Source organism: Schistocerca nitens, chromosome 12 (assembly GCF_023898315.1).
Source record: "Schistocerca nitens isolate TAMUIC-IGC-003100 chromosome 12, iqSchNite1.1, whole genome shotgun sequence".
In the NCBI taxonomy this organism is placed as follows: Eukaryota; Metazoa; Arthropoda; class Insecta; order Orthoptera; family Acrididae; genus Schistocerca; species Schistocerca nitens.
In genome coordinates this window covers 199,162,193-199,184,052 of record NC_064625.1, presented here as the reverse complement: position 1 = coordinate 199,184,052, position 21,860 = coordinate 199,162,193, and positions in this window count along the sequence as shown.

Here is a 21,860-nt window from a genome sequence, read left to right as displayed (position 1 = left end):
TTATGGTCGTTCTACTGTGAGTCTAGATTTCCGAATCCGACGCAAAACTGACAGTTAATTGTAAGGTTCAGAGCCTCTTAATGACGATGGAACACACAAATTGCGTCGCGATTCAATACATCGTCCTCCAGCCGACTTGTCTCCGAGATAGTATTGCTGCCCCGGGCACCTTTTGGTCGTTCTCCTATGAGTCTAGTTTTTCGAATCCGGTGCAAAAGTGACAGTTAATTGTAACGTTCAGAGCCTGTTAAAGACGATGGAACACACAAATTGCGTCGCGATTCAATACATCGGCCTCCAGCCGACTTGTCTCCAAGTGTCTAGTGCTGCCTCGGGCACCTTATGGTCGTTCTTCTGTGAGTCCAGATTTTCGAATCCGACGCAAAACTGACAGTTAATTGTAACGTTCAGAGCCTCTTAATGACGATGGAACACACAAATTGCGTCGCGATTCAATACATCGTCCTACAGCCGACTTGTCTCCACGGGTCTAGTGCTGCCTCGGGCACCTTATGGTCGTTCTTCTGTGAGTCCAGATTTTCGAATCCGAAGCAAAACTGACAGTTAATCCTAAGGTTCAGAGCCTGTTAATGACGTAGGAACACACAAATTGCGTCGCGATTCAATTCATCGTCCGTCAGCCGACTTGTCTCCGAGGTAATATTGCTGCCACGGGCACCTTTTGGTCGTTCGCCTATGAGTCTAGTTTTTCGAATCCGGCGCAAAACTGAGAGTTAATTGTAACGTTCAGAGCCTGTTAATGACGATGGAACACACAAATTGCGTCGCGATTCAATACATCGTCCTGCAGCCGACTTGTCTCCGAGGTAGTATTACTGCCCCGGGCACTTTTTGGTCGTTCTCCTATGAGTCTAGTTTTTCGAATCCGGCGCAAAACTGACAGTTAATTGTAACGTTCAGAGCCTCTTAATGACGATGGAACACACAAATTGCGTCGCGATTTAATACATCGTCCTCCAGCCGAATTGTCTCCAAGGGACTATTGCTGCCTCGGGCACCTTATGGACGTTCTCCTGTGAGTGTAGTTTTTCGAATCCGACGCAAACTGACAGTTAATTGAACGTTCAGAGCCTCTTAATGACGATGGAACACACAAATTGCGTCTCGATTCAAAACATCGTCCTCCAGCCGACTTGTCTCCAAGGGTCTATTGCTGCCTCGGGCACCTTATGGTCGTTCTCCTGTGAGTCTAGATTTCGAATGCGATGCAAAACTGACAGTTAATTGTAACGTTCAGAGCCTGTTAAAGACGATGGGACACACAAATTACGTCGCGATTCCATACATCGTCCTCCAGCCGACTTGTCTCAGAGGTACTATTGCTCCCTCGAGCACCTTTTGGTCGTTCTCCTATGAGTCCAGTTTATCGAATCCGGCGCAAAACTGACAGTTAATTGTAACGTTCAGAGCCTCTTAATGACGATGGAACGCACAAATTGCGTCGCGATTCAATGCATCGTCCTCCAGCCGACTTGTCTCCAAGGGTCTAGTACTGCCTCGGGCACCTTATGGTCGTTCTTCTGTGAGTCTAGATTTTCGAATCCGACGCAAAACTGACAGTTAATTGTAAGGTTCAGAGCCTCTTAATGACGATGGAACACACAAATTGCGTCGCGATTCAATACATCGTCCTCCAGCCGACTTGTCTCCGATGTAGTATTGCTGCCCCGGGCACCTTTTGGTCGTTCTCCTATGAGTCTAGTTTTTCGAATCCGGCGCAAAACTGACAGTTAATTGTAACGTTCAGAGCCTGTTAAAGACGATGGAACACACAAATTGCGTCGCGATTCAATACATCGTCCTCCAGCCGACTTGTCTCCAAGTGTCTAGTGCTGCCTCGGGCACCTTATGGTCGTTCTTCTGTGAGTCCAGATTTTTGAATCCGACGCAAAACTGACAGTTAATTGTAACGTTCAGAGCCTCTTAATGACGAAGGAACACACAAATTGCGTCGCGATTCAATACATCGTCCTCTAGCCGACTTGTCTCCGAGGGTCTAGTGATGCCTCGGGCACCTTATGGTCATTCTCCTATGAGTCTAGTTTTTCGAATCCGGTGCAAAAGTGACAGTTAATTGTAACGTTCAGAGCCTGTTAAAGACGATGGAACACACAAATTGCGTCGCGATTCAATACATCGGCCTCCAGCCGACTTGTCTCCAAGTGTCTAGTGCTGCCTCGGGCACCTTATGGTCGTTCTTCTGTGAGTCCAGATTTTCGAATCCGACGCAAAACTGACAGTTAATTGTAACGTTAAGAGCCTCTTAATGACGATGGAACACACAAATTGCGTCGCGATTCAATACATCGTCCTCCAGCCGACCTGTCTCCAAGGGTATATTGCTGCCTCGGGCACCTTATGGTCGTTCTCCTGTGAGACTAGTTTTTCGAATCCGACGCAAAACTGACAGTTAATTGTAACGTTCAGAGCCTCTTGATGACGATGGAACACACAAATTGCGTCGCGATTCAATTCATAGTCCTCCAGCCGAATTGTCTCGAAGGGTCTAGTGCTGCCTCGGGCGCCTTATGGTCGTTCTCCTGTGAGTCTAGATTTTCGAATCCGACGCAAAACTGACAGTTAATTGTAAGGTTCAAAGCCTCTTAATGACGATGGAACACACAAATTGCGTCGCGATTCAATACATCGTCCTGCAGCCGACTTGTCTCCGAGGTAGTATTGCTGCCCCGGGCACCTTTTGGTCGTTCTCCTATTAGTCTAGTTTTTCGAATCCGGCGCAAAACTGACAGTTAATTGTAACGTTCAGAGCCTCTTAATGACGATGGAACACACAAATTGCGTCGCGATTCAATACATCGTCCTCCAGCCGAATTGTCTCCAAGGGTCTATTGCTGCCTCGGGCACCTTATGGTCGTTCTCCTGTGAGTCTAGTTTATCGAATCCGGCGCAAAACTGACAGTTAATTGTAACGTTCAGAGCCTCTTAATGACGATGGAACGCACAAATTGCGTCGCGATTCAATGCATCGTCCTCCAGCCGACTTGTCTCCGAGGTAGTATTGCTGCCCCGGGCACCTTTTGGTCGTTCTCCTATGAGTATAGTTTTTCGAATCCGGCGCAAAAGTGACAGTTAATTGTAACTTTCAGAGCCTGTTAAAGACGATGGAACTCACAAATTGCGTCGTGATTCAATACATCGTCCTCCAGCCGACTTGTCTCCAAGTGTCTAGTGCTGCCTCGGGCACCTTATGGTCGCTCTTCTGTGAGTCCAGATTTTCGAATCCGACGCAAAACTGACAGTTAATTGTAACGTTCAGAGCCTCGTAATGACGATGGAACACACAAATTGCGTCGCGATTCAATACATCGTCCTCTAGCCGACTTGTCTCCGAGGGTCTAGTGCTGCCTCGGGCGCCTTATGGTCGTTCTCCTTTAAGTCTAGTTTTTCGAATCCAACAAAACTGACAATTAATTGTAACGTTCAGAGCCTGTTAATGACGATGGAACACACAAATTGCGTGGCGATTCAATACATCGTCCTCCAGCCGACCTGTCTCCAAGGGTCTATTGCTGCTTCGGGCACCTTATGGTCGTTCTCCTGTGAGTCTAGTTTTTCGAATCCGACGCAAAACTGACAGTTAATTGTAACGTTCAGAGCCTCTTAATGACGATGAAACACACAAATTGCGTCGCGATTCAATATATCGTCCTCCAGCCGACTTGTCTCCAAGGGTCTATTGCTGCCTCGGGCACCTTATGGTCGTTCTCGTTTGATTCTAGTTTTTCGAATGCGATGCAAAACCGACAGTTAATTGTAACGTTCAGAGCCTGTTAAAGACGATGGGACACACAAATTACGTCGCGACTCAATACATCGTCCTCCAGCCGACTTGTCTCAGAGGTACTATTGCTGCCTCGAGCAGCTTTTGGTCGTTCTCCTATGAGTCTAGTTTATCGAATCCGGCGCAAAACTGACAGTTAATTGTAACGTTCAGAGCCTCTCAATGACGATGGAACGCACAAATTGCGTCGCAATTCAATGCATCGTCCTCCAGCCGACTTGTCTCCAAGGGTCTAGTACTGCCTCGGGCACCTTATGGTCGTTCTACTGTGAGTCTAGATTTTCGAATCCGACGCAAAACTGACAGTTAATTGTAAGGTTCAGAGCCTCTTAATGACGATGGAACACACAAATTGCGTCGCGATTCAATACATCGTCCTCCAGCCGACTTGTCTCCGAGATAGTATTGCTGCCCCGGGCACCTTTTGGTCGTTCTCCTATGAGTCTAGTTTTTCGAATCCAGTGCAAAAGTGACAGTTAATTGTAACGTTCAGAGCCTGTTAGAGACGATGGAATACACAAATTGCGTCGCGATTCAATACATCGGCCTCCAGCCGACTTGTCTCCAAGTGTCTAGTGCTGCCTCGGGCACCTTATGGTCGTTCTTCTGTGAGTCCAGATTTTCGAATCCGACGCAAAACTGACAGTTAATTGTAACGTTCAGAGCCTCTTAATGACGATGGAACACACAAATTGCGTCGCGATTCAATACATCGTCCTCCAGCCGACCTGTCTCCAAGGGTTAATTGCTGCCTCGGGCACCTTATGGTCGTTCTCCTGTGAGTCTAGTTTTTCGAATCCGACGCAAAACTGAGAGTTAATTGTAACGTTCAGAGCCTCTTAATGACGATGGAACACACAAATTGCGTCGCGATTCAATTCATAGTCCTCCAGCCGAATTGTCTCGAAGGGTCTAGTGCTGCCTCGGCCTCTTATGGTCGTTCTCCTGTGAGTCTAGATTTTCGAATCCGACGCAAAACTGACAGTTAATTGTAAGGTTCAGAGCCTCTTAATGACGATGGAACACACAAATTGCGTCGCGATTCAATACATCGTCCTCCAGCAGATTTGTCTCCGAGGTAGTATTGCTGCCCCGGGCACCTTTTGGTCGTTCTCCTATGAGTCTAGTTTTTCGAATCCGGTGGAAAAGTGACAGTTAATAGTAACGTTCTGAGCCTGTTAAAGACGATGGAACACACAAATTGCGTCGCGATTCAATACATCGGCCTCCAGCCGACTTGTCTCCAAGTGGCTAGTGCTGCCTCGGGCACCTTTTGGTCGTTCGTCTGTGAGTCCAGATTTTCGAATCCGACGCAAAACTGACAGTTAATTGTAACGTTCAGAGCCTCTTAATGACGATGGAACACACAAATTGCGTCGCGATTCAATACATCGTCCTCCAGCCGACCTGTCTCCAAGGGTCTATTGCTGCCTCGGGCACCTTATGGTCGTTCTCCTGTGAGTCTAGTTTTTCGAATCCGACGCAAAACTGACAGTTAATTGTAACGCTCAGAGCCCCTTAATGACGATGGAACACACAAATTGCGTCGCGATTCAATTCATAGTCCTCCAGCCGAATTGTCTCGAAGGGTCTTGTGCTGCCTCGGGCACCTTATGGTCGTTCTCCTGTGAGTCTAGATTTTCGAATCCGACGCAAAACTGACAGTTAATTGTAACGTTCAGAGCCTGTTAATGACGATGGAACACACAAATTGCGTCGCGATTCAATACATCGTCCTGCAGCCGACTTGTCTCCGAGGTAGTATTACTGCCCCGGGCACTTTTTGGTCGTTCTCCTATGAGTCTAGTTTTTCGAATCCGGCGCAAAACTGACAGTTAATTGTAACGTTCAGAGCCTCTTAATGACGATGGAACACACAAATTGCGTCGCGATTCAATACATCGTCCTACAGCCAACTTGTCTCCAAGGGTCTAGTGCTGCCTCGGGCACCTTATGGTCGTTCTCCTGTGAGTCTAGTTTTCGAATCCGACGCAAAACTGACAGTTAATTGTAAAGTTCAGAGCCTCTTAATGACGATGGAACACACAAATTGCGTCGCGATTTAATACATCGTCCTCCAGCCGAATTGTCTCCAAGGGACTATTGCTGCCTCGGGCACCTTATGGACGTTCTCCTGTGAGTGTAATTTTTCGAATCCGACGCAAACTGACAGTTAATTGAACGTTCAGAGCCTCTTAATGACGATGGAACACACAAATTGCGTCTCGATTCAGAACATCGTCCTCCAGCCGACTTGTCTCCAAGGGTCTATTGCTGCCTCGGGCACCTTATGGTCGTTCTCCTGTGAGTCTAGATTTCGAATGCGATGCAAAACTGACAGTTAATTGTAACGTTCAGAGCCTGTTAAAGACGATGGGACACACAAATTACGTCGCGACTCCATACATCGTCCTCCAGCCGACTTGTCTCAGAGGTACTATTGCTCCCTCGAGCAGCTTTTGGTCGTTCTCCTATGAGTCTAGTTTATCGAATCCGGCGCAAAACTGACAGTTAATTGTAACGTTCAGAGCCTCTTAATGACGATGGAACGCACAAATTGCGTCGCGATTCAATGCATCGTCCTCCAGCCGACTTGTCTCCAAGGGTCTAGTACTGCCTCGGGCACCTTATGGTCGTTCTTCTGTGAGTCCAGATTTTCGAATCCGACGCAAAACTGACAGTTAATTGTAAGGTTCAGAGCCTCTTAATGACGATGGAACACACAAATTGCGTCGCGATTCAATACATCGTCCTCCAGCCGACTTGTCTCCGATGTAGTATTGCTGCCCCGGGCACCTTTTGGTCGTTCTCCTATGAGTCTAGTTTTTGGAATCCGGCGCAAAACTGACAGTTAATTGTAACGTTCAGAGCCTGTTAAAGACGATGGAACACACAAATTGCGTCGCGATTCAATACATAGTCCTCCAGCCGACTTGTCTCCAAGTGTCTAGTGCTGCCTCGGGCACCTTATGGTCGTTCTTCTGTGAGTCCAGATTTTTGAATCCGACGCAAAACTGACAGTTAATTGTAACGTTCAGAGCCTCTTAATGACGAAGGAACACACAAATTGCGTCGCGATTCAATACATCGTCCTCTAGCCGACTTGTCTCCGAGGGTCTAGTGATGCCTCGGGCACCTTATGGTCGTTCTCCTGTGAGTCTAGTTTTTCGAATCCGACGCAAAACTGACAGTTAATTGTAACGTTCAGAGCCTCTTAATGACGATGGAACACACAAATTGCGTCGCGATTCAATACATAGTCCTCCAGCCGAATTGTCTCGAAGGGTTTAGTGCTGCCTCGGGCGCCTTATGGTCGTTCTCCTGTGAGTCTAGATTTTCGAATCCGACGAAAAACTGACAGTTAATTGTAACGTTCAGAGCCTCTTAATGACGATGGAGCACACAAATCGCGTCGCGATTCAATACATCGTCCTACACTCGGCTTGTCTCCAAGGGTCTAGTGCTGCCTCGGGCACCTTATGGTCGTTGTTCTGTGTGTCCAGATTTTCGAATCCTAAGCAAAACTGACAGTTAATCCTAAGGTTCAGACCCTCTTAATGACGATGGAACACACAAATTGCGTCGCGATTCAGTACATCGTCCTCCAGCCGACTTGTCTCCGAGGTAATATTGCTGCCACGGGCACCTTTTGGTCGTTCTCCTATGAGTCTAGTTTTTCGAATCCGGCGCAAAACTGATAGTTAATTGTAACGTTCAGAGCCTGTTAATGACCTTGGAACACACAAATTGCGTCGCGATTCAATACATCGTCCTGCAGCCGACTTGCCTCCGAGGTAGTATTGCTGCCCCGGGCACCTTTTGGTCGTTCTCCTATTAGTCTAGTTTTTCGAATCCGGCGCAAAACTGACAGTTAATTGTAACGTTCAGAGCCTCTTAATGACGATGGAACACACAAATTGCGTCGCGATTCAATACATCGTCCTCCAGCCGAATTGTCTCCAAGGGTCTATTGCTGCCTCGGGCACCTTATGGTCGTTCTCCTGTGAGTCTAGTTTTTCGAATGCGATGCAAAACTGATAGTTAATTGTAACGTTCAGAGCCTGTTAAAGACGATGGGACACACAAATTACGTCGCGACTCAATACATCGTCCTCCAGCCGACTTGTCTCCAAGGGTGTAGTGCTGCCTCGGGCACCTTATGGTCGTTCTTCTGTGAGTCCAGATTTTCGAATCCGACGCAAAACTGACAGTTAATTGTAACGTTCAGAGCCTGTTAATGACGATGGAACACACAAATTGCGTGGCGATTCAATACATCGTCCTCCAGCCGACCTGTCTCCAAGGGTCTATTGCTGCCTCGGGCACCTTATGGTCGTTCTCCTGTGAGTCTAGTTTTTCGAATCCGACGCAAAACTGACAGTTATTTGTAACGTTCAGAGCCTCTTAATGACGATGAAACACACAAATTGCGTCGCGATTCAATATATCGTCCTCCTGCCGACTTGTCTCCAAGGGTCTATTGCTGCCTCGGGCACCTTATGGTCGTTCTCGTTTGATTCTAGTTTTTCGAATGCGATGCAAAACTGACAGTGAATTGTAACGTTCAGAGCCTGTTAATGACGATGGAACACACAAATTGCGTCGCGATTCAATACATAGTCCTCCAGCCGAATTGTATCGAAGGGTCTAGTGCTGCCTCGGGCGCCTTATGGTCGTTCTCCTTTGAGTCTAGTTTTTCGAATCCAACAAAACTGACAATTAATTGTAACGTTCAGAGCCTGTTAATGACGATGGAACACACAAATTGCGTGGCGATTCAATACATCGTCCTCCAGCCGACCTGTCTCCAAGGGTCTATTGCTGCTTCGGGCACCTTATGGTCGTTCTCCTGTGAGCCTAGTTTTTCGAATCCGACGCAAAACTGACTGTTATTTGTAACGTTCAGAGCCTCTTAATGACGATGAAACACACAAATTGCGTCGCGATTCAATATATCGTCCTCCTGCCGACTTGTCTCCAAGGGTCTATTGCTGCCTCGGGCACCTTATGGTCGTTGTCGTTTGATTCTAGTTTTTCGAATGCGATGCAAAACTGACAGTTAATTGTAACGTTCAGAGCCTCTTAATGACGATGGAACACACAAATTGCGTCGCGATTCAATACATCGTCCTCCAGCCGACTTGTCTCCAAGGGTCTAGTGCTGCCTCGGGCACCTTATGGTCGTTCTTCTGTGAGTCTAGATTTTCGAATCGGACGCAAAACTGACAGTTAATTGTAAGGTTCAGAGCCTCTTAATGACGATGGAACACACAAATTGCGTCGCGATTCAATACATCGTCCACCAGCCGACCTGTCTCCAAGGGTCTATTGCTGCTTCAGGCACCTTATGGTCGTTCTCCTGACAGTCTAGATTTTCAAATCCGACGCAAAACTGACAGTTAATTGTAACGTTCAGAGCCTTTTAATGACGATGGAACACACAAATTGCGTCGCGATTCAATACATCGTCCTCCAGCCGACTTGTCTCCAAGGGTCTATTGCTGCCTCGGGCACCTTATGGTCGTTCTCCTGTGAGTCTAGTTTTTCGAATTCGATGCAAAACTGACAGTTAATTGTAACGTTCAGAGCCTCTTAATGACGATGGGACACACAAATTGCGCCGCGATTCAATACATCGTCCTCCAGCCGACTTGTCTCCAAGGGTCTAGTGCTGCCTCGGGCACCTTATCGTCGTTCTTCTGTGAGTCTAGTTTTCGAATCCGACGCAAAACTGACAGTTAATTGTAAGGTTCAGAGCCTCTAAATGACGATGGAACACACAAATTGCGTCGCGATTCAATACATCGGCCTCCAGCCGACTTGTCTCCAAGTGTCTAGTGCTGCTTAGGGCACCTTATGGTCGTTCTTCTGTGAGTCCAGATTTTCGAATCCGACGCAAAACTGACAGTTAATTGTAACGTTCAGAGCCTCTTAATGACGATGGAACACACAAATTGCGTCGCGATTCAATTCATCGTCCTCCAGCCGACTTGTCTCCGAGGTAGTATTGCTGCCCCGGGCACCTTTTGGTCGTTTTATTTTATTTATTTATTTATTTATTGTTCCGTGGGACCAAATTAAGGAGAAATCTCCATGGTCATGGAACGAGTCAATACATGAAATTATAACACGATATTAGAAACAGATAAAATGAAATATAGAAAAAAAAAACATATTCAGGTGACAAGTCATAAGTTTAAATGAAGACAATCAACAATGTAACACTGGAATTTGCTTAATTTTTTAGCTCTTCCAGGAGCTCCTCGACAGAATAGAAGGAGTGAGCCATGAGGAAACTCTTCAGTTTAGACTTAAAAGAGTTTGGGCTACTGCTAAGATTTTTGAGTTCTTGTGGTAGCTTATTGAAAATGGATGCAGCAGAATACTGCACTCCTTTCTGCATAAGAGTCAAGGAGGTGCATTCTACATGCAGATTTGATTTCTGCCTAGTATTAACTGAGTGAAAGCTGCTAACTCTTGGGAATAGGCTAATATTGCTAACAACAAAAGACATTAAAGAAAATATATACTGTGAGGGCAATGTCAGAATTCCCAGATTTTTGAATAGGGGTCGACAAGAGGTTCTCGAACTTACACCACATATAGCTCGAACAGCCCGTTTTTGAGCCAAAAATACCCTTTTTGAATCAGAAGAATTACCCCAAAAAATAATACCATACGACATAAGCGTATGAAAATATGCGAAGTAGACTACCTTTCGTGTTGAAGTGTCACTTATTTCAGATACTGTTCTAATGGTAAATAAAGCAGCATTTAGTTTCTGAACAAGATCCTGAACATGGGCTTTCCACAACAGCTTACTATCTATCCGTACGCCTAGGAACTTGAACTGTTCCGTCTCGCTTATAACATGCCCATTCTGTCTGATTAAAATGTCAGTTCTTGTTGAATTGTGAGTTAGAAACTGTAAAAACTGAGTCTTACTGTGATTTAGCATCAAATTATTTTCCACAAGCCACGAACTTATTTCATGAACTAAATTATTTGTTACTGTTTCAATATTACACACAAGATCCTTCACTATCAAGCTGGTGTCATCAGCAAACAGAAATATTTTTGAATCACCTGTAATACTAGAAGGCATATCATTTATATAAATAAGAAACAGCAATGGCCCCAGCACCGACCCTTGGGGAACGCCCCACTTAACAGTGCCCCATTGGGACTGAACATCACTACCACTCTCAATATTGCGGAGAATTACCCTCTGCTTTCTGTTCTTAAAGTAAGAGGCGAACCAATTGTAAGCTACTCCCCTTACTCCATAATGGTCCAACTTCTGCAGTAATATTTTGTGGTCAACACAGTCAAAAGCCTTCGTTAAATCAAAGAAAACACCTAGCGTTCGCAACCTTTTATTTAATCCGTCGAAAACCTCACAGAGAAAAGAGAATATAGCATTTTCAGTTGTTAAACCATTTCTAAAACCAAACTGAACATTTGACAGCAAATTATGTGAATTTAAATGCTCCAGTAACCTTGTATATACAACCTTCTCGATAACTTTAGCAAACACCGATGGCATAGAAATAGGTCTAAAATTGTCAACATTATCAATGTCTCCCTTTTTATAAAGTGGCTTCACTACCGAGTATTTTAATCGATCAGGAAACCGACCACTCCTAAAGGAAAAGTTACAGATATGGCTAAGTACTGGGCTAACATAAATAGAACAATACTTCAGTATTCTGCTAGATACCCCGTCATATCCATGAGAGTTCTTGGTCTTTAGTGATTTAATTATTAACTCAATCTCCCTCTTGTCAGTATCATGGAGGAGCATTTCAGGTAACAGTCTCGGAACACTTTTTTCTAAGAGCGCTATATGATTCCCTGTTGGAATTAGGTTTCTATTTAGTTCACCTGCTATATTCAGAAAGTGATTATTAAATACTGTACATATATGCGACTTATCAGTAACACGGACATTCCCACTACGCACTGATTCTATATCCTCGACCTGTCTCTGCAGACCAGCAACTTCCTTTACGACTGACCATATGGTTTTAATTTTATCCTGAGACTTAGCTATTCTATCTGCATACCACATACTTTTTGCCTTCCTAATAACATTTTTAAGCACCTTACAATACTGTTTGTAATGGGCTGCTGCATTTAGATTTTGACTGTTTCTAACGTTTTGATATAATTGCCACTTTGTTCTACAAGATATTCTTATCCCTCTAGTCAGCCACCCAGGCTGCCTGTTTGTGCTAGTACCCTGTTTTAAACGTTGTAACGGAAAGCAACTTTCAAAGAGCATGAGAAAGGTCTTTAGAAAAGCATTATATTTATCGTTTACTGTCTCAGCGCTATAAACATCTTGCCACTCTTGTTCCTTTATAAGGTTTACAAAGGTCTCTACAGCAACCGGATCAGCTTTCCTGAACAGCTGATGACTATATTTAACACGAGTTGCAGCATAAAAATCTTTTAAAGTTAAAATTTGCGCATCATGATCTGAAAGGCCATTTACCTTTTTTCTAACAGAATGCCCTTCTAGTAATGAGGAATGAACAAAAATGTTGTCTATGGTTGTTCTACTGTTCCCTTGCACTCTCGTTGGAAAGAATACGGTTTGCATAAGATTATATGAATTAAAGAGGTCTACCAGCATCCTCTTCCTTGCACAATCACTTATACAATTAATATTGAAGTCACCACATATAACTAACTTTTTGTATTTCCTATAAAGTGAACCAAGAACCTCCTCTAGCTTTAGCAAAAATGCTGTGAAATCGGAGTCTGGGGATCTATAAATAACAACAGTTACAAGTTTAACTCCGTTAAATTTAACCACACCTGCACAACATTCAAACACCTTTTCAGTGCAGTACTTTGAAACATCAATTGACTCAAATGCGATGCCGTTTTTCACATACATGGCTACTCCCCCACACCGCAAAGAGCTCCTCGAAAAGCAGCCAGCCAACCTGTATCCTGGTAAAGGAAGCCTCTGAATTATCTCCTTATTTAAGAAGTGTTCAGATATACCAATAATTTCAGAGTCAACATCTATAAGCAGTTCACTAACTTTATCCCTAATACCTTGTACATTTTGATGAAATATACTAATTCCCTCATTACTCGGATACCTAAGCTTTGTCAAAAGTGATTCCCTTGTTAGAGAGACTTCCCTTAAGCAGGAATACCTATCAGCTGACTTCAATCTAAAAAAGGTGCAGCTCTAACACACACTACTGCAGGAATTTTCCCATGAGTGATCCCACCAACCCCACCTATGCTGTCACCTATAAGCTTTGCCAACCTCCCCTTCCCATACCTGTTGAGGTGCAGGCCATGTCTAGTGAAACCCGTCCTGCTGATAGACTCCACCGACACCACTGAAATGTGACCCATGCTTTCTGTCATCAGCGCACCCCCAAGTCTCATGTTATTACGCCTGATGGCTGTATTAAGATGACGCCGATCGTGACGCTGAAACAGTTCCACGAAATGCACATTCGTGTTGCCAGTCTGAGTGGCTATCTTTTCCAGGTCACCATCTATGTTATACTCCCCATCCCTACCAATACTATTACCAGCCCCACCCACAATCACTACCTGATCCTCTTTAGTAAAATCCCTACATAACCCCCCTATGTTAACAGTCACCTGAGCCAACCCTGCATTAGGCTTCACAATGCTGGTGACCCGGTACTCACTTCCCAGCACTTCCTGCAACTGCTGGCCTACACCTCTGCCATGTGAACTTCCTAACAGCAGAACCTTCTTCTTCCTCTTCGACTTTGCAACTGTTCTAGGCACAGTAACTACTGAGGTCTGCTGCATACTTCCTACATCTACAGCTACTAGAGATTCCTCTCCACTAGACTCTGACAGTTGGTCATATCTATTGTAAACACCAATAGTAAAACTATCTGAAAATCTTCTTCTCCTAGCAGATCTCTTGCCAACAGCCAGCTCCCATTCCCCAACCCCCTTCTCCCTCCTCAGCCTATCTAGCTCCTCCTGTGCGTTTTTCAACTGCACCTGAAGGGCACAGATCTTACGCTCCTGCTCCTCTATCAGTTTACTCTTGCTACATAACCTGCAGTTCCAGGAGAGGATCTCACCAGAATGCCCACTGGCTTCCCCACTGCATTCCCCCCGGTGAAAATACTTCGAACAAGTGTCACACCGCAATCCACTACTCACGAACCTACGGCAAAGCCCACACTTCTCACTCATGGTAAAATTTTACTTTTTCTAAGTTCCGCTACTACAATAAGAAGATGCTAAAAACCTGACTACAATAATCACAAACTTACTCTACAAGGGAAGTAACTACTATTATTAACAGTATTAATAAACAACAAATGTGAATATAACAAAAGACTAATACAGAAAGAGAATCAAACGTCTAATCACACAGTAACGAGCTGTAAACAGTTCCCAAAAGGTTCTTCTGAAATTATTTCACCAGAAAACACCACGAACACCGGTTGAAGACTACTAAAGTTCCTAAATAAATCACTATGCACAAACAATTAATTAGTACTTAGCTTTCGATGCGCCGCTACAGCTGCAACTGGTCAGCGCGGAATGTAAACACAGGCAAGAGGTTAAGTTGCTCGATACGAAACACTCACAAATATCACGTCACAACAGAAGGAAGGCAGAGCTGAATGAAGAAACCACTAATACGTCACTTATATAGTAAATATTATCACAAAAACCGTTAAAATATGTATCTGGAACCTAAAAATATATGAAAACTTAGAGAGCGATCTCACACGCAGTCACTCGCTTATGACGTCACATGTTCTCCTATGAGTCTAGTTTTTCGAATCCGGTGGAAAAGAGACAGTTAATTGTAACGTTCAGAGCCTGTTAATGACGATGGAACACACAAATTGCGTCGCGATTCAATACATAGTCCTCCAGCCGACTTGTCTCCGAGGTAGTATTACTGCCCCGGGCACTTTTTGGTCGTTCTCCTATGAGTCTAGTTTTTCGAATCCGGCGCAAAACTGACAGTTAATTGTAACGTTCAGAGCCTCTTAATGACGATGGAACACACAAATTGCGTCGCGACTCAATACATCGTCCTACAGCCAACTTGTCTCCAAGGGTCTAGTGCTGCCTCGGGCACCTTATGGTCGTTCTCCTGTGAGTCTAGATTTTCGAATCCGACGCAAAACTGACAGTTAATTGTAACGTTCAGAACCTCTTAATGACGATGGAACACACAAATTGCGTCGCGATTTAATACATCGTCCTCCAGCCGAATTGTCTCCAAAGGACTATTGCTGCCTCGGGCACCTTATGGACGTTCTCCTGTGAGTGTAGTTTTTCGAATCCGACGCAAACTGACAGTTAATTGAACGTTCAGAGCCTCTTAATGACGATGGAACACACAAATTGCGTCTCGATTCAAAACATCGTCCTCCAGCCGACTTGTCTCCAAGGGTCTATTGCTGCCTCGTGCACCTTATGGTCGTTCTCCTGTGAGTCTAGATTTCGAATGCGATGCAAAACTGACAGTTAATTGTAACGTTCAGAGCCTGTTAAAGACGATGGGACACACAAATTACGTCGCGACTCCATACATCGTCCTCCAGCCGACTTGTCTCAGAGGTACTATTGCTCCCTCGAGCACCTTTGATCGTTCTCCTATGAGTCTAGTTTATCGAATCCGGCGCAAAACTGACAGTTAATTGTAACGTTCAGAGCCTCTTAATGACGATGGAACGCACAAATTGCGTCGCGATTCAATGCATCGTCCTCCAGCCGACTTGTCTCCAAGGGTCTAGTACTGCCTCGGGCACCTTATGGTCGTTCTTCTGTGAGTCTAGATTTTCGAATCCGACGCAAAACTGACAGTTAATTGTAACGTTCAGAACCTCTTAATGACGAAGGAACACACAAATTGCGTCGCGATTCAATACATCGTCCTCTAGCCGACTTGTCTCCGAGGGTCTAGTGATGCCTCGGGCACCTTATGGTCGTTCTTCTGTGTGTCCAGATTTTCGAATCCTAAGCAAAACTGACAGTTAATCCTAAGGTTCAGAGCCTCTTAATGACGATGGAACACACAAATTGCGTCGCGATTCAGTACATCGTCCTCCAGCCGACTTGTCTCCGAGGTAATATTGCTGCCACGGGCACCTTTTGGTCGTTCTCCTATGAGTCTAGTTTTTCGAATCCGGCGCAAAACTGACAGTTAATTGTAACGTTCAGAGCCTGTTAATGACGTTGGAACACACAAATTGCGTCGCGATTCAATACATCGTCCTGCAGCCGACTTGTCTCCGAGGTAGTATTGCTGCCCCGGGCACCTTTTGGTCGTTTTCCTATGAGTCTAGTTTTTCGAATCCGGCGCAAAACTGACAGTTAATTGTAACGTTCAGAGCCTCTTAATGACGATGGAACGCCAAATTGCGTCGCGATTCAATGCATCATCCTCCAGCCGACTTGTCTCCGAGGTAGTATTGCTGCCCCGGGCACCTTTTGGTCTTTCTCCTATGAGTCTAGTTTTTCGAAACCGGCGCAAAAGTGACAGTTAATTGTAGCTTTCTGAGCCTGTTAAAGACGATGGAACACACAAATTGCGTCGTGATTCAATACATCGTCCTACAGCCGACTTGTCTCCAAGGGTGTAGTGCTGCCTCGGGCACCTTATGGTCGTTCTTCTGTGAGTCCAGATTTTCGATTCCGACGCAAAACTGACAGTTAATTGTAACGTTCAGAGCCTCTTAATGACGATGGAACACACAAATTGCGTGGCGATTCAATACATCGTCCTCTAGCCGACTTGTCTCCGAGGGTCTAGTACTGCCTCGGGCACCTTATGGTCGTTCTTCTGTGAGTCTAGAATTTCGAATCCGACGCAAAACTGACAGTTAATTGTAAGGTTCAGAGCCTCTTAATGACGATGGAACACACAAATTGCGTCGCGATTCAATACATCGTCCTCCAGCCGACCTGTCTCCAAGGGTCTATTGCTGCCTCGGGCACCATATGGTCGTTCTCCTGTGAGTCTAGTTTCTCGAATCCGACGCAAAACTGACAGTTAATTGTAACGTTCAGAGCCTCTTAATGACAATGGAATACACAAATTGCGTCGCGATTCAATACATAGTCCTCCAGCCGAATTGTCTCGAAGGGTCTAGTGCTGCCTCGGGCGCCTTATGGTCGTTCTCCTTTGAGTCTACTTTTTCGAATCCAACAAAACTGACAATTAATTGTAACGTTCAGAGCCTGTTAATGACGATGGAACACACAAATTGCGTGGCGATTCAATACATCGTCCTCCAGCCGACCTGTCTCCAAGGGTCTATTGCTGCTTCGGGCACCTTATGGTCGTTCTCCTGACAGTCTAGATTTTCGAATCCGACGCAAAACTGACAGTTAATTGTAACGTTCAGAGCCTGTTAATGACGATGGAACACACAAATTGCGTCGCGATTCAATACATCGTCCTTCAGCCGACTTGTCTCCAAGGGTCTAGTGCTGCCTCGGGCACTTTATCGTCGTTCTTCTGTGAGTCTAGTTTTCGAATCCGAGGCAAAACTGACAGTTAATTGTAAGGTTCAGAGCCTCTTAATGACGATGGAACACACAAATTGCGTCGCGATTCAATACATCGTCCACCAGCCGACCTGTCTCCAAGGGTCTATTGCTGCTTCGGGCACCTTATGGTCGTTCTCCTGACAGTCTAGATTTTCGAATCCGACGCAAAACTGACAGTTAATTGTAACGTTCAGAGCCTGTTAATGACGATGGAACACACAAATTGCGTCGCGATTCAATACATCATCCTCCAGCCGACTTGTCTCCAAGGGTCTATTGCTGCCTCGGGCACCTTATGGTCGTTCTCCTGTGAGTCTAGTTTTTCGAAATCGATGCAAAACTGACAGTTAATTGTAACGTTCAGAGCCTCTTAATGACGATGGAACACACAAATTGTGTCGCGATTCATTACATCGTCCTCCAGCCGACTTGTCTCCAAGGGTCTAGTGCTGCCTCGGGCACCTTATGGTCGTTCTTCTGTGAGTCTAGTTTTCGAATCCGACGCAAAACTGACAGTTAATTGTAAGGTTCAGAGCCTCTAAATGACGATAGAACACACAAATTGCGTCGCGATTCAATACATCGTCCTCCAGCCGACTTGTCTCCAAGGGTGTAGTGCTGCCTCGGGCACCTTATGGTCGTTCTTCTGTGAGTCTAGATTTTCGAATCGGACGCAAAACTGACAGTTAATTGTAAGGTTCAGAGCCTCTTAATGACGATGGAACACACAAATTGCGTCGCGATTCAATACATCGTCCACCAGCCGACCTGTCTCCAAGGGTCTATTGCTGCCTCGGGCACCTTATGGTCGTTCTCCTGTGAGTCTAGTTTTTCGAATTCGATGCAAAACTGACAGTTAATTGTAACGTTCAGAGCCTGTTAATGACGATGGGACATACAAATTGCATCGGGATTCAATGCATCGTCCTCCAGCCGAGTTGTCTCCAAGGGTCTAGTACTGCCTCGGGCACCTTATGGTCGTTCTTCTGTGAGTCTAGTTTTTCGAATGCGATGCAAAACTGACAGTTAATTGTAACGTTCAGAGCCTCTTAATGACGATGGAACACACAAATTGCGTCGCGATTTAATACATCGTCCTCCAGCCGACTTGTCTCCAAGGGTCTATAGCTGCCTCGGGCACCTTATCGTCGTTCTCCTGTGAGTCTAAATTTTCGAAACCAACAAAACTGACAATTAATTGTAACGTTCAGAGCCTGTTAATGACGATGGAACACACAAATTGCGTCGCGATTCAATACATCGTCCTCCAGCCGACTTGTCTCCGAGGTAGTATTGCTGCCCCGGGCACCTTTTGGTCGTTTTCCTATGAGTCTAGTTTTTCGAATCCGGCGCAAAACTGACAGTTAATTGTAACGTGCAGAGCCTCTTAATGACGATGGAACACACAAATTGCGTCGCGATTCAATACATCGTCCTCCAGCCGACTTGTCTCCGAGGTAGTATTGCTGCCCCGGGCACCTTTTGGTCGTTTTCCTATGAGTCTAGTTTTTCGAATCCGGCGCAAAACTGACAGTTAATTGTAACGTGCAGAGCCTCTTAATGACGATGGAACACACAAATTGCGTCGCGATTCAATACATCGTCCTCCAGCCGACTTGTCTCCGAGGTAGTATTGCTGCCCCGGGCACCTTTTGGTCGTTCTCCTATGAGTCTAGTTTTTCGAATCCGACGCAAAACTGACAGTTAATTGTAACGTTCAGAGCCTCTTAATGACGATGGAACACACAAATTGCGTCGCGATTTAATACATCGTCCTCTAGCCGACTTGTCTCCGAGGGTCTAGTGCTGCCTCGGGCACCTTATGGTCGTTCTTCTGTGAGTCTAGATTTTCGAATCCGACGCAAAACTGACAGTTAATTGTAAGGTTCAGAGCCTCTTAATGACGATGGAACACACAAATTGCGTCGCGATTCAATACATCGTCCTCCAGCCGACTTGTCTCCAAGGGTCTATTGCTGCCTGGGGCACCTTATGGTCGTTCTCTTGTGAGTCTAGTTTTTCGAATTCGATGCAAAACTGACAGTTAATTGTAACGTTCAGAGCCTGTTAATGACGATGGAACACACAAATTGCGTCGCGATTCAATACATCGTCCTCCAGCCGACTTGTCTCCGAGGTAGTATTGCTGCCCCGGGCACCTTTTGGTCGTTTTCCTATGTGTCTAGTTTTTCGAATCCGGCGCAAAACTGACAGTTAATTGTAACGTGCAGAGCCTCTTAATGACGATGGAACACACAAATTGCGTCGCGATTCAATACATCGTCCTCCAGCCGACTTGTCTCCGAGGTAGTATTGCTGCCCCGGGCACCTTTTGGTCGTTCTCCTATGAGTCTAGTTTTTCGATCCGACGCAAAACTGACAGTTAATTGTAAGGTTCAGAGCCTCTTAATGACGATGGAACACACAAATTGCGTCGCGATTCAATACATCGTCCTCCAGCCGACTTGTCTCCGATGTAGTATTGCTGCCCGGGCACCTTTTGGTCGTTCTCCTATGAGTCTAGTTTTTCGAATCCGGCGCAAAACTGACAGTTAATTGTAACGTTCAGAGCCTGTTAAAGACGATGGAACACACAAATTGCGTCGCGATTCAATACATCGTCCTCCAGCCGACCTGTCTCCAAGGGTCTATTGCTGCTTCGGGCACCTTATGGTCGTTCTCCTGACAGTCTAGATTTTCGAATCCGACGCAAAACTGACAGTTAATTGTAACGTTCAGAGCCTGTTAATGACGATGGAACACACAAATTGCGTCGCGATTCAATACATCGTCCTCCAGCCGACTTGTCTCCAAGGGTCTAGTGCTGCCTCGGGCACCTTATCGTCGTTCTTCTGTGAGTCTAGTTTTCGAATCCTAGGCAAAACTGACAGTTAATTGTAAGGTTCAGAGCCTCTTAATGACGATGAAACACACAAATTGCGTCGCGATTCAATACATCGTCCACCAGCCGACCTGTCTCCAAGAGTCTATTGCTGCTTCGGGCACCTTATGGTCGTTCTCCTGACAGTCTAGATTTTCGAATCCGACGCAAAACTGACAGTTAATTGTAACGTTCAGAGCCTGTTAATGACGATGGAACACACAAATTGCGTCGCGATTCAATACATCGTCCTCCAGCCGACTTGTCTCCAAGGGTCTATTGCTGCCTCGGGCACCTTATGGTCGTTCTCCTGTGAGTCTAGTTTTTCGAATTCGATGCAAAACTGACAGTTAATTGTAACGTTCAGAGCCTCTTAATGACGATGGAACACACAAATTGCGTCGCGATTCAATACATCGTCCTCCAGCCGACTTGTCTCCAAGGGTCTAGTGCTGCCTCGGGCACCTTATCGTCGTTCTTCTGTGAGTCTAGTTTTCGAATCCGACGCAAAACTGACAGTTAATTGTAAGGTTCAGAGCCTCTAAATGACGATGGAAAACACAAATTGCGTCGCGATTCAATACATCGTCCTCCAGCCGACTTGTCTGCAAGGGTGTAGTGCTGCCTCGGGCACCTTATGGTCGTTCTTCTGTGAGTCTAGATTTTCGAATCGGACGCAAAACTGACAGTTAATTGTAAGGTTCAGAGCCTCCTAATGACGATGGAACACACAAATTGCGTCGCGATTCAATACATCGTCCTCCAGCCGACTTGTCTCCAAGGGTCTATTGCTGCCTCGGGCACCTTATGGTCGTTCTCTTGTGAGTCTAGTTTTTCGAAATCGATGCAAAACTGACAGTTAATTGTAACGTTCAGAGCCTGTTAATGACGATGGGACACACAAATTGCATCGGGATTCAATGCATCGTCCTCCAGCCGAGTTTTCTCCAAGGGTCTAGTACTGCCTCGGGCACCTTATGGTCGTTCTTCTGTGAGTCTAGTTTTTCGAATGCGATGCAAAACTGACAGTTAATTGTAACGTGCAGAGACTCTTAATGACGATGGAACACACAAATTGCGTCGCGATTCAATACATCGTCCTCCAGCCGACTTGTCTCCGAGGTAGTATTGCTGCCCCGGGCACCTTTTGGTCGTTCTCCTATGAGTCTAGTTTTTCGAATCCGACGCAAAACTGACAGTTAATTGTAAGGTTCAGAGCCTCTTAATGACGATGGAACACACAAATTGCGTCGCGATTCAATACATCGTCCTCCAGCCGACTTGTCTCCGATGTAGTATTGCTGCCCCGGGCACCTTTTGGTCGTTCTCCTATGAGTCTAGTTTTTCGAATCCGGCGCAAAACTGACAGTTAATTGTAACGTTCAGAGCCTGTTAAAGACGATGGAACACACAAATTGCGTCGCGATTCAATACATCGTCCTCCAGCCGACTTGTCTCCAAGTGTCTAGTGCTGCCTCGGGCACCTTATGGTCGTTCTTCTGTGAGAGTAGATTTTTGAATCCGACGCAAAACTGACAGTTAATTGTAACGTTCAGAGCCTCTTAATGACGAAGGAACACACAAATTGCGTCGCGATTCAATACATCGTCCTCTAGCCGA